Source organism: Miscanthus floridulus, unplaced genomic scaffold (genome assembly GCF_019320115.1).
Source record: "Miscanthus floridulus cultivar M001 unplaced genomic scaffold, ASM1932011v1 fs_516_2_3, whole genome shotgun sequence".
Classification (NCBI taxonomy): domain Eukaryota; kingdom Viridiplantae; phylum Streptophyta; class Magnoliopsida; order Poales; family Poaceae; genus Miscanthus; species Miscanthus floridulus.
Window position 1 is genome coordinate 109,064 of NW_027096864.1, and position 8,851 is coordinate 117,914.

The 8,851-nt window shown below is 42.0% G+C and overlaps 2 pseudogenes; one reads left to right on the top strand and one right to left on the bottom strand.

Moving 5' to 3' along the window:
- Nucleotides 1–376: 376 nt before the first annotated feature.
- LOC136532056 (probable aquaporin TIP3-2) lies at nucleotides 377–2,436 on the top strand (annotated as a pseudogene).
- A 1,922-nt stretch (nucleotides 2,437–4,358) lies between these two features.
- LOC136532044 (uncharacterized) lies at nucleotides 4,359–8,475 on the bottom strand (annotated as a pseudogene).
- Nucleotides 8,476–8,851: the final 376 nt, after the last annotated feature.

The following is an 8,851-nucleotide window of genomic DNA, read 5'->3' on the forward strand; positions in this document are numbered from 1 at the left end:
AAGTGTTAGAAAAAACACAATGTTAGATTTAAAATTAGTTTAAAAAGGTGTTACAAATAAAAAAAAATTATCAGCAGTCAGCAGTCAGCACCGTACCGTACTACCGTGGATCGCCAAAACAGCCAGACGTGATGTCTCCTCCCACGTGTCCCTTGCCCCTGTCCACCTGTCCCCTCCGGGGCTGCGTCTCGAACTCCAAAGAGCTCCCCAGCTAACATTTCCGGCACCGGAAAGCAGAGTGACACTCAAACACTCAACACTGCAGAAATCAGATTCGGAGCTTCCGGCAAAAGGCAGGCAGCATCGTCGAGCGTCACTGCAGAAATCAGATTCGGAGCTTCCGGCAAAAGGCAGGCAGCATCGTCGAGCGTCGACCATGCTGCCAGGTCGCCACCCGGCGCGCCGTGCCGACACCGCCGGGACGGGGCCGCTCCTGCCGGACGCCACCGCCGCGCGGCGGTGGCGGAGTTCGTCGCCACGGCCATGTTCGTGTTCGCCGCTGAAGGCTCCGTCTACGGCCTCTGTACGCGAACCTGATCACACATGCAAACAAACAGCAACTTTTAGGACTTACATGCACGCACGCACGCAGCGTATTCGGTGCTGTTCTGACCGGCGATGTTTGAAGATTTTTTTTTCCTTCGTCTGATTTGCAGGGAAGCTGTACAAGGACACGGCGACGCCGGGCGGCCTGCTCGCGGTGGCCATCGCCCACGCGCTGGCGCTGGTGTCCGCGGTGGCGGTCGCGAGCAACGCGTCGGGTGGGCACGTCAACCCGGCGGTCACGTTGGGCCTGCTCGTGGGCCGACGCATCTCCTTCGGGCGTGCCGCGGTCTACTGGCTCGCGCAGCTGCTCGGCGCCATGGTCGCGTCGTTGCTGCTCACGCTCGTCTCCGGAGGCACGGTAATTCGCTTTGGCCATGTGATGTGCCCATGTCAAATTCTACTGTTTTACGTTTGATTAAATATCCTTCAAATTTGGTAAAAATATGTCATAAAATATTTTAAGCGGTTGCTAGGCTTACCGATAGACAGTGCCAAACGCCGAAACACCAGAACAGCACGTCAATATTGAGGTCACACTATCCGTTGTCTTTTTCATCTTGCGTGTTTGCTATTGCCGCCGCGTACGCATCATGCCCGCCACGTACGTCTCACTCTTTGCATGCATGTGTGCCATGCCTTTGTCCTGCAGCGTCCCGTGGGCATCGGGCTCGTCCGCGGCATCCACGAGCGGCACGCGCTCCTGCTCGAGGCCGTCATGACGTTCGGGCTCATGTACGCCACCAAGGTGGACCACCGGAGCCGGGGCATCGCGACGATGATCGCGATCGCGCCCCTCGCCATCGGCTTCGTCCTGGGCGCGAACATCCTCGCCGGCGGCCGGTTCGACGGCGCGGCGATGAACCCGGCGCGGGCGTTCGGGCCCGCGCTCGTCGGCTGGAGCTGGCGCCACCACTGGGTCTACTGGGTCGGGCCACTGATCGGCGCCGGGCTGGCTGGCGCGTTGTACGAGTTTGTCATGGTTGAGCAGGAGCCTGAGGCGCCCCCGGCAGCTGCACCTATAGTTATTAGGACCGGACCGGAAATCGAATCGGTGAGACCGTCGGTTCACTGGTTCATTGATCCAACCGTTAAGAACCGGTTGAGCCGCTGGTTCGATATTTTTGGACCGGATGAATTGAACCGCCTACAAATACTTCAAACCGGTGTAATATAATGAAATATAACTGATAATTAGCAACATATAGTTGATCATATATACAAATAATCTAATAAAGAACACAATTATTTAACCATTTTCTAGCTAATCTAGCTACAATTATATATAAAAAATATGCATGAAAAGATAATATATAGAGAACTTACGAATTAGTTCCAAAAAGACTTAAATAGTAATTTAAATACTCACGGTTATCAAAATAATCTCAAATGTTGAAATAGAGTGTACTATTAGGAAGAGCTCATCAAAATAATCAAGATGGATATATTATTTATTTAACTAAGAGAGCTCAATTTTTTTGGAAATTAAAAATGCGTCCAAAGTCAAGAAGTGCATGAAGCGTGGCAGGCAATGTACACATGCACACGTCACTCTCCAAACGTTCACAGCCCACACACGTCCTCCAAACGTTCACAGGCGCAGGCGCAGCGGCTGATATGCACACGGGCAGCAGGAGACAACAGCGCGCGCGCTACGAGACCAGAGCTGTAGACCGGGATGGTCCGGACAGAACCGACCAGTTCACCGGTTCCTTAAAAAACCGTCCGATTCAACTGGTTTTTAGCGGTCTGATTGCATGAACGGTCTTTTAAGTGAACTGAGTCGGTGTACTCTCTGATTCGGTCTTTTACCGGTCCGACCGCTGATCCAATCCGGTCCAAATAACTAGGGCTGCACCTCCTCGGATGCCAGTGGCCTCTGAGGACTACTGATGTGATGAGATGTACTGTGTACTCCTATCGTTTGTATATTCACTGTATCTGTATGTGTATGTCTAGGACCGGGCTTGGCATCTGCTTTAGAGGCTCGGAGTACGTACGCGAGCAGCAAAGAAAAAAAAAGGTTTTACATGGAACTGAGCCAAGCACAGCTCCAGAGTCCAGACAGGACTTTCGCCAAGCACAGCTCCAGACCTGTAGTTTTGATGATCCTTGCCTGAACATGACGCTATGGACTTTAATTTTTTTGTCAGACATTTTTTTTTCGTTTGTAATACAATAAATAAAGCATATAGCATATATTTAGTTCATGTAAAAGACAAAGTCGACACTACAATAGAAAAAAAATATACCAGTGATCTAAGTGTTGTTTAGATCACATAGAGTTGTTTGGCTCTCGTAAATGGTTTTCATTCCAAGCCATATGTGTCCTTATGTATTCCAGTTAGATCATATCCAAATCAAATAAAACAATTGGGAGGATATTATCAGTATTTTTTTTCTGCAACAACACAAAAACTTTGTGTTGGGTCCCATTCAAAACTAAAATATGAATGTGCTTTATAATTGGAAGGCTATGATAAATATTTTTCATCTAAAAGAATGCAACATCACAAAATATTATTACTTATTTCAAATATACACTGAATTGATGTGAATGCTAATCTAGTGAGGACCCATATTGCTTAGCTTTTTATTGGTATGCATTTAAAGTTTTCCAGATCATTGTTGGACATATGTTTGGGAAGTTTTTATTACTACCATCAAGAGGAATGATAACTCGTACTAGTCAAAAGAGTAGTTTTGCATGATTCATGGGCAAATCATTTATGCATTCTAAATTTATTGTTACGCTAGTCAAAAGGGTAGTTTCACATGATTTTTAGGCAAATTATTTTGGTGTTCTAAATTTGTTGTTGACTATATATTTAAGATAATGCTACCAACCGCACCACAAATAAAGCAATACAAACATATGCCCATTTCAACTAATTGATTGTTGGCCACATCTTTAGGAATTCTCCATAGTTGGGTCACAACAAATGATATGAAGTCATGCCAACTTTGTGTTGATTACAATTCAATAGTTAATATAATTAGCTATCTAATTTATCAATAATTATACCATTTCTATCAAATAAAAATGTGTTCAACTTGATCTATGCATGGAAATAGGTATTGCATATTGTGTACCATAGGGTCTACCACAACGTGAAGTTCCAGACTATCGGAAATGAATGTTGCTAATATAGTGAAGAATAATTTTGTATTTGTTTAAGTGATGTATTTAGATCCATGGTTTATTTTATTGTTGTCCATACATTTGGGAGTCCATATTATTATGCCAAAGAGAAAAGGAATGATAGCTTACATGAGGAAAGAGAGTAGTTTCACATGAAAAAAAATATTTTTTTATAACAAAGCATCAATAATGGAGAATATGTGAACATGGACATCATTGTTTACAAATAAGTGTAGTAGGGATCCAATTTTCATTCAAGTTTTGTAATATATTTTGGTTTCCCCGAGTGTTATTATGCTGGGCAATGTGTGGCTTGACAAATATTCTAAGTCATTGCTCAGTCTAAACTAAATTGACATTATGTTTTGATGCAAATTATATTGAGTGAAAGTAAGGCATTTGTGTGCATAGTGCCTAGATCCATAAGTACAACTAGATAACAATAAATTCATCTAGAACTTTGAAGAGTTACATAAGAATGTATCAAGTATGATATCTCAATGATTAAGCTCCAATGATACACAGTACAACCATCACCAGTAAGCATTAATAAAAGAAAAATGGAAACAACTACTACAATTCTTCATGGCATGCAAAGAGGTGTTAAAAACAACACATAACACACTTAGTCATCAATGATTATGAACTTGTTGATCAGTCTTGTTCATGTTATTCATTTGGAGGAGTATCTTTGGGAAAAGTAGTTGAAGTCATGGTGGTTGATGTTGTGCTCCTTCAGCCATGACTATGCCACATCAAAAGAGAGAGGAAATATGTTCTTGGTCACCAGAGTTTGGACTAGCCCACACTTCGGCATCTAACTTGTATGTTGCAAGGCCAAACGGGGCAAGTGCCATATGATTGAAGGCTTGCACACTATCTAAAGCAACAATATCTACAAGAATGTGTGACAATGTCATGCTTTGTCCAAAAAATGTTTACTAAAACAAAAATATTATACATTTCATCTTCCACATAACATTGCAAAACAAGTTTTTACTGCTATATGACATATTATTGTTGGAATGGAAATGTATAGATAGTATATATGTTGCTTTACAGAAAAGGTAATGGAAACAAAACACGTGGTGGAGGAACTTTAGGTCTGAATAGATTGACAATAAAGGAGGAAAATGCTTGTGATTATAAAAATAAAAACACATAATCAACCACTGATTTTTTTAATAAAAAATCCATAGAAAGAAAGGAAATAAATATTCCTTATTACTACCTTTTCTAAGTGTTGCATACCTTTGTATGTTGAAAGGGTATGGTAGGTCAAAAAGCAAGTATCTAGATCTTTTTGATTCTTCACAGGGACACGACTTGTTGGATACCTAGAGGACAATAGAAGAAAGTAAAATCATGGCCATTATTTACTTTAAGTGAATTCTATATATGTATAAAATATTTCTATTTCAAGATGGAAAGTAAGCGATTATGCAAAGTTACCAAAAAACCGACATCCAACTTGATGGTGAGAGATCTGCACTGCTCAAAGATGATAGGGAAGGACAACCATAGTATAGATCATACACCTAAACACAAGATAAGAAATAAAAATAAGAAGATCATAAAAATAGGGAATTTCATGGACCACTAGAAAAATTCACATTTAAGTCTAACTCCACCTAATACTTTAGAGTTCCGCATGTGGCTTTGCTAAAGAGACAGCGGGCATGTTCACTTGTGATTGTTGTAGCAATCACTATGACCGCTACCATAGCATTCACTCAGCAGTAACTGTGGCCCCACCCTTTACAACCCAAGCAGCTGCAGTTATGGGCCAGCCCATCTATACCAAACACCCCCATCAACCTAATGACTTTTCCTCTTAAAAAAGGTGCATCTAGTGACCGTAGGATCAAGATCAAACAGGCTCATCCTTGCATTGTTCTCTATATATACGGCCCTCCCCTTCCGTTGTCTCTACCTTAACCCTACCCACTCTTCCGCCACCACCCTACCCACATGTTATCTACCCAAAATTCCCCAATACAGGAAGGATTGATCTATCGACCACCATCTGCTACACCTATGGCCATCCAAGAGATAGATGATGGTGTCACTCATCGCCGTATCCCACGATGACCATTGTCTTCTTCACTTGCTATGGCGAGTCTTCCACCTCTAGAATCAACAATCTTTTTTTGAAAAGCACCACTTGGTGCGGCCTTCACAGGAGGCTAGGTGCAGGACGGAGGATCGAACCCCCACCGGCCAGCTCCTCCCTTGGAACCTTCACCACTAGTCCAAGCCCATCTAGATCCAATATCTTATTTTTCTACAATCCTTTAATTTCTCTATGCTCCACCAGATCAAAGCTAGAAACATCATATCCCTTTTGTTGTGTCCCCATCTTGATCCAAACTCTTTGTTATGCAGCGCCTTTGCTTCCTCTGCGCTCTCTTGGACCCAAGATAGCTATATTGTTATCGATGGTGTTGAACCTTGATCTAAATTTTAGTCCTTTCTAGCCTTAATTGTCTATACACTTACATTGATCCAAGCTTGCGACGTAATTTTCATTGATGTCCGCCTTGATTTAGAATTTCATTTCCCCCCATCACTCTTTGTTGTCTTTACACCACCAAATCAAAGGCACCAACATCATTGCTAGAGATATGTAGACTTATTCTTCCTTATTTGGGAAAACAAATCTTGCGGTAGATAAATAGAAATATCTTAAATTCAGTAAATTATGTATGCTAATAAATTTCTCTTCCTATCTAATATATGCAGGGGGAGTTGTGCATGTAGAAAAGTTTAAAACATGTGGTAGAAGTTGCTAGATATAAAGCTGTTGGAGCTACATATGCTGCAAGAGGGTATCCTTCAAGTATTTAGAACCTGATTCAACTTATTTAGGACACCAGACAAGGTATCTTAAGTGGAGTTCATATCATAGTGTGTAAATTTTGGAAAACATAAATGTTAGAAGTTAGATTCAAAGATAATAATGGGACCGTATACCTTGTCTACGAAAGGTATCCTTTTGTAAGGGGAGTCAGGTTCAAAATACTTGAAGAACAACTTCCTCTTGCTTTCAACTCCACTAATGGACATGTTTGATGGTGCTTGATATCCATGATTGTCCATCCAGTTTAATGCACCATACTGGTTATCCTGATTGAATCTTCCATCATATAACATGATGCAACCATTATGCCATAAATGATCATGTAAGCAACATCGGTACTTTAATATTTTCTTTTTTCAATTATGTACAAAAGTTTTATGCAGATACTAGTACATGTATACTCGCGCGCACCTTTGTGAAGTAGGAACATTTGTCATGTTGGTGTACAATTGAATTGCCGAAAGATATGGCACGAAGTATTGGACCACTGTCTCACCCGGAGCGATGCACATTGAAGTACCAACACCACAGACGCTCCACTCATAGAACCTATTCCAAAGATCTCCAAGGTAGAAAGCTTTGACTCCATCTGCAATCTTTTCATAATAGCCATTTGACTGCAATTACAAATAAGAGTTCGATTTGTTTAGCTATCATGTGTTTAGATAAAAAAAAAGATGCATCATATCCCGTCCCTCATAAAAAAGGAAAATCATTGGATTTTCGTAGCTCTAGTGAATCGTTGTACATGAGAGTATGTGAACACAAAGGTAAGCAAATGTCCTTGCTAATGGATTTTTTTGCCCGTGATAATAATTTGAGAATGTGTGTGTTGTTGGGGTGGGGTGGAGGGTGAATCAATTCTAGCCAATCCTTATTTTAGAAGTTTCTATTAATTATGTAAGCAAGAAACATATTTTTTTATTTGTTAGGTGGGTGGTTCTTTTTTTTTGGAGGGGGGGGGGGGGGAGGGGTAGGTGGGAAGTAGTGGTTTGAAAAATTGAATTGTACTGTATAGTCAATCTAGGAGAGATTATGATTATTACTTACTATCACTTTTATTCCCCTATTGAACAAAAGAGGTTGTGAGGTATTAGCTCCTTTGTGTTGGGATCTACCTATAGTATGGTCTAAGGGTTAGTTTTGGCATGAGGAATTTTTTTTGTGAGAAGGGGAAAATATATTTTAGCTAGAAAAATAAAACAAAAACACTAAATCTGGAAGAAAATTCTTAGGATTTACAAAAACTAGGGTTCTAATCATAACCGTTAATTCGAATTATTGCACAACTAACCATTTGCAAATGGTCCACAACATGATACCCTCATAACGGCATAACGGATAGTAACCACCCTGTAAATATACTTTGCGCCTAAAACATTTTGAACCTAAACTTTAGATACAAATCAGAGACGACACTGGCAAGCCCACGAGATAACATAAACAAAAACTAGCATATAGCATAAATAAGAGCACATAGTCTCGCCATGGGGAATAGTTTGCGCCCTTACAAGTCCATAGGCACAAAAATCTAATTTTATCCACAGTCCTTGCACGGCATAGCCAAGATCAAACGAAAGAGGCAATATATCCGGACCGAATCACGGAAAGTAGAGGAAAGGGAATCTGAAATCCAGCAAAACCACAATCTCACAAGATGTGAAGATGATAGATTCGCCGAAGCAAAATTTTAGAAGCTAGTTCAAGATGTGCTTACCAATGGAAGGTAGGACGCCATAGGGACCGTGTGCGCCTTTACCACCGGCGTAACACTGTCAAGAAAAGTCCTCAGATTGGAGTGGGTCCCCGCCACCCCGTCAACAGCAGCAACATTCGACCTGTTCGCTGGTTGGTTTCTGGGCTGGTTTGGGCTGACTGGTGCTGGTTTATTGTGAGAGAAAAACACTGTTGGCTGACTAGTTTGGGCTGGCTAAAACCAACAAACGAACAGGCTGATTAACTTCCTCACGGGTGCTAGCACTCGCACCGGAGCTCCGGTGCCCCTCTCTCCCCCTCTCTCTCTCTCTCTCTCTCTGTGCCCGAAATCGCCCAGCTACAGTGCCTCTGGTCCAGCTTTTGCATCTGCAGGCTTCAGGCTTCAGTTCAGAGGGGAGTGGAGGGGCTAAAGCTGCGCCGAACGGAGATGTGGGCTCAGCTTTTTTTTTTCAGGGGCGAAGGAGCATTTTTGTGAATGCCACCAATGTTTTCCAAGCGAATAGTGCTATATCTGCCCACTCCAAGGATGTGCTAGATCTTAATTACCTGCTAACTTTATGCCCTTTACCCATTGGTTTCAGTGGCTTTGG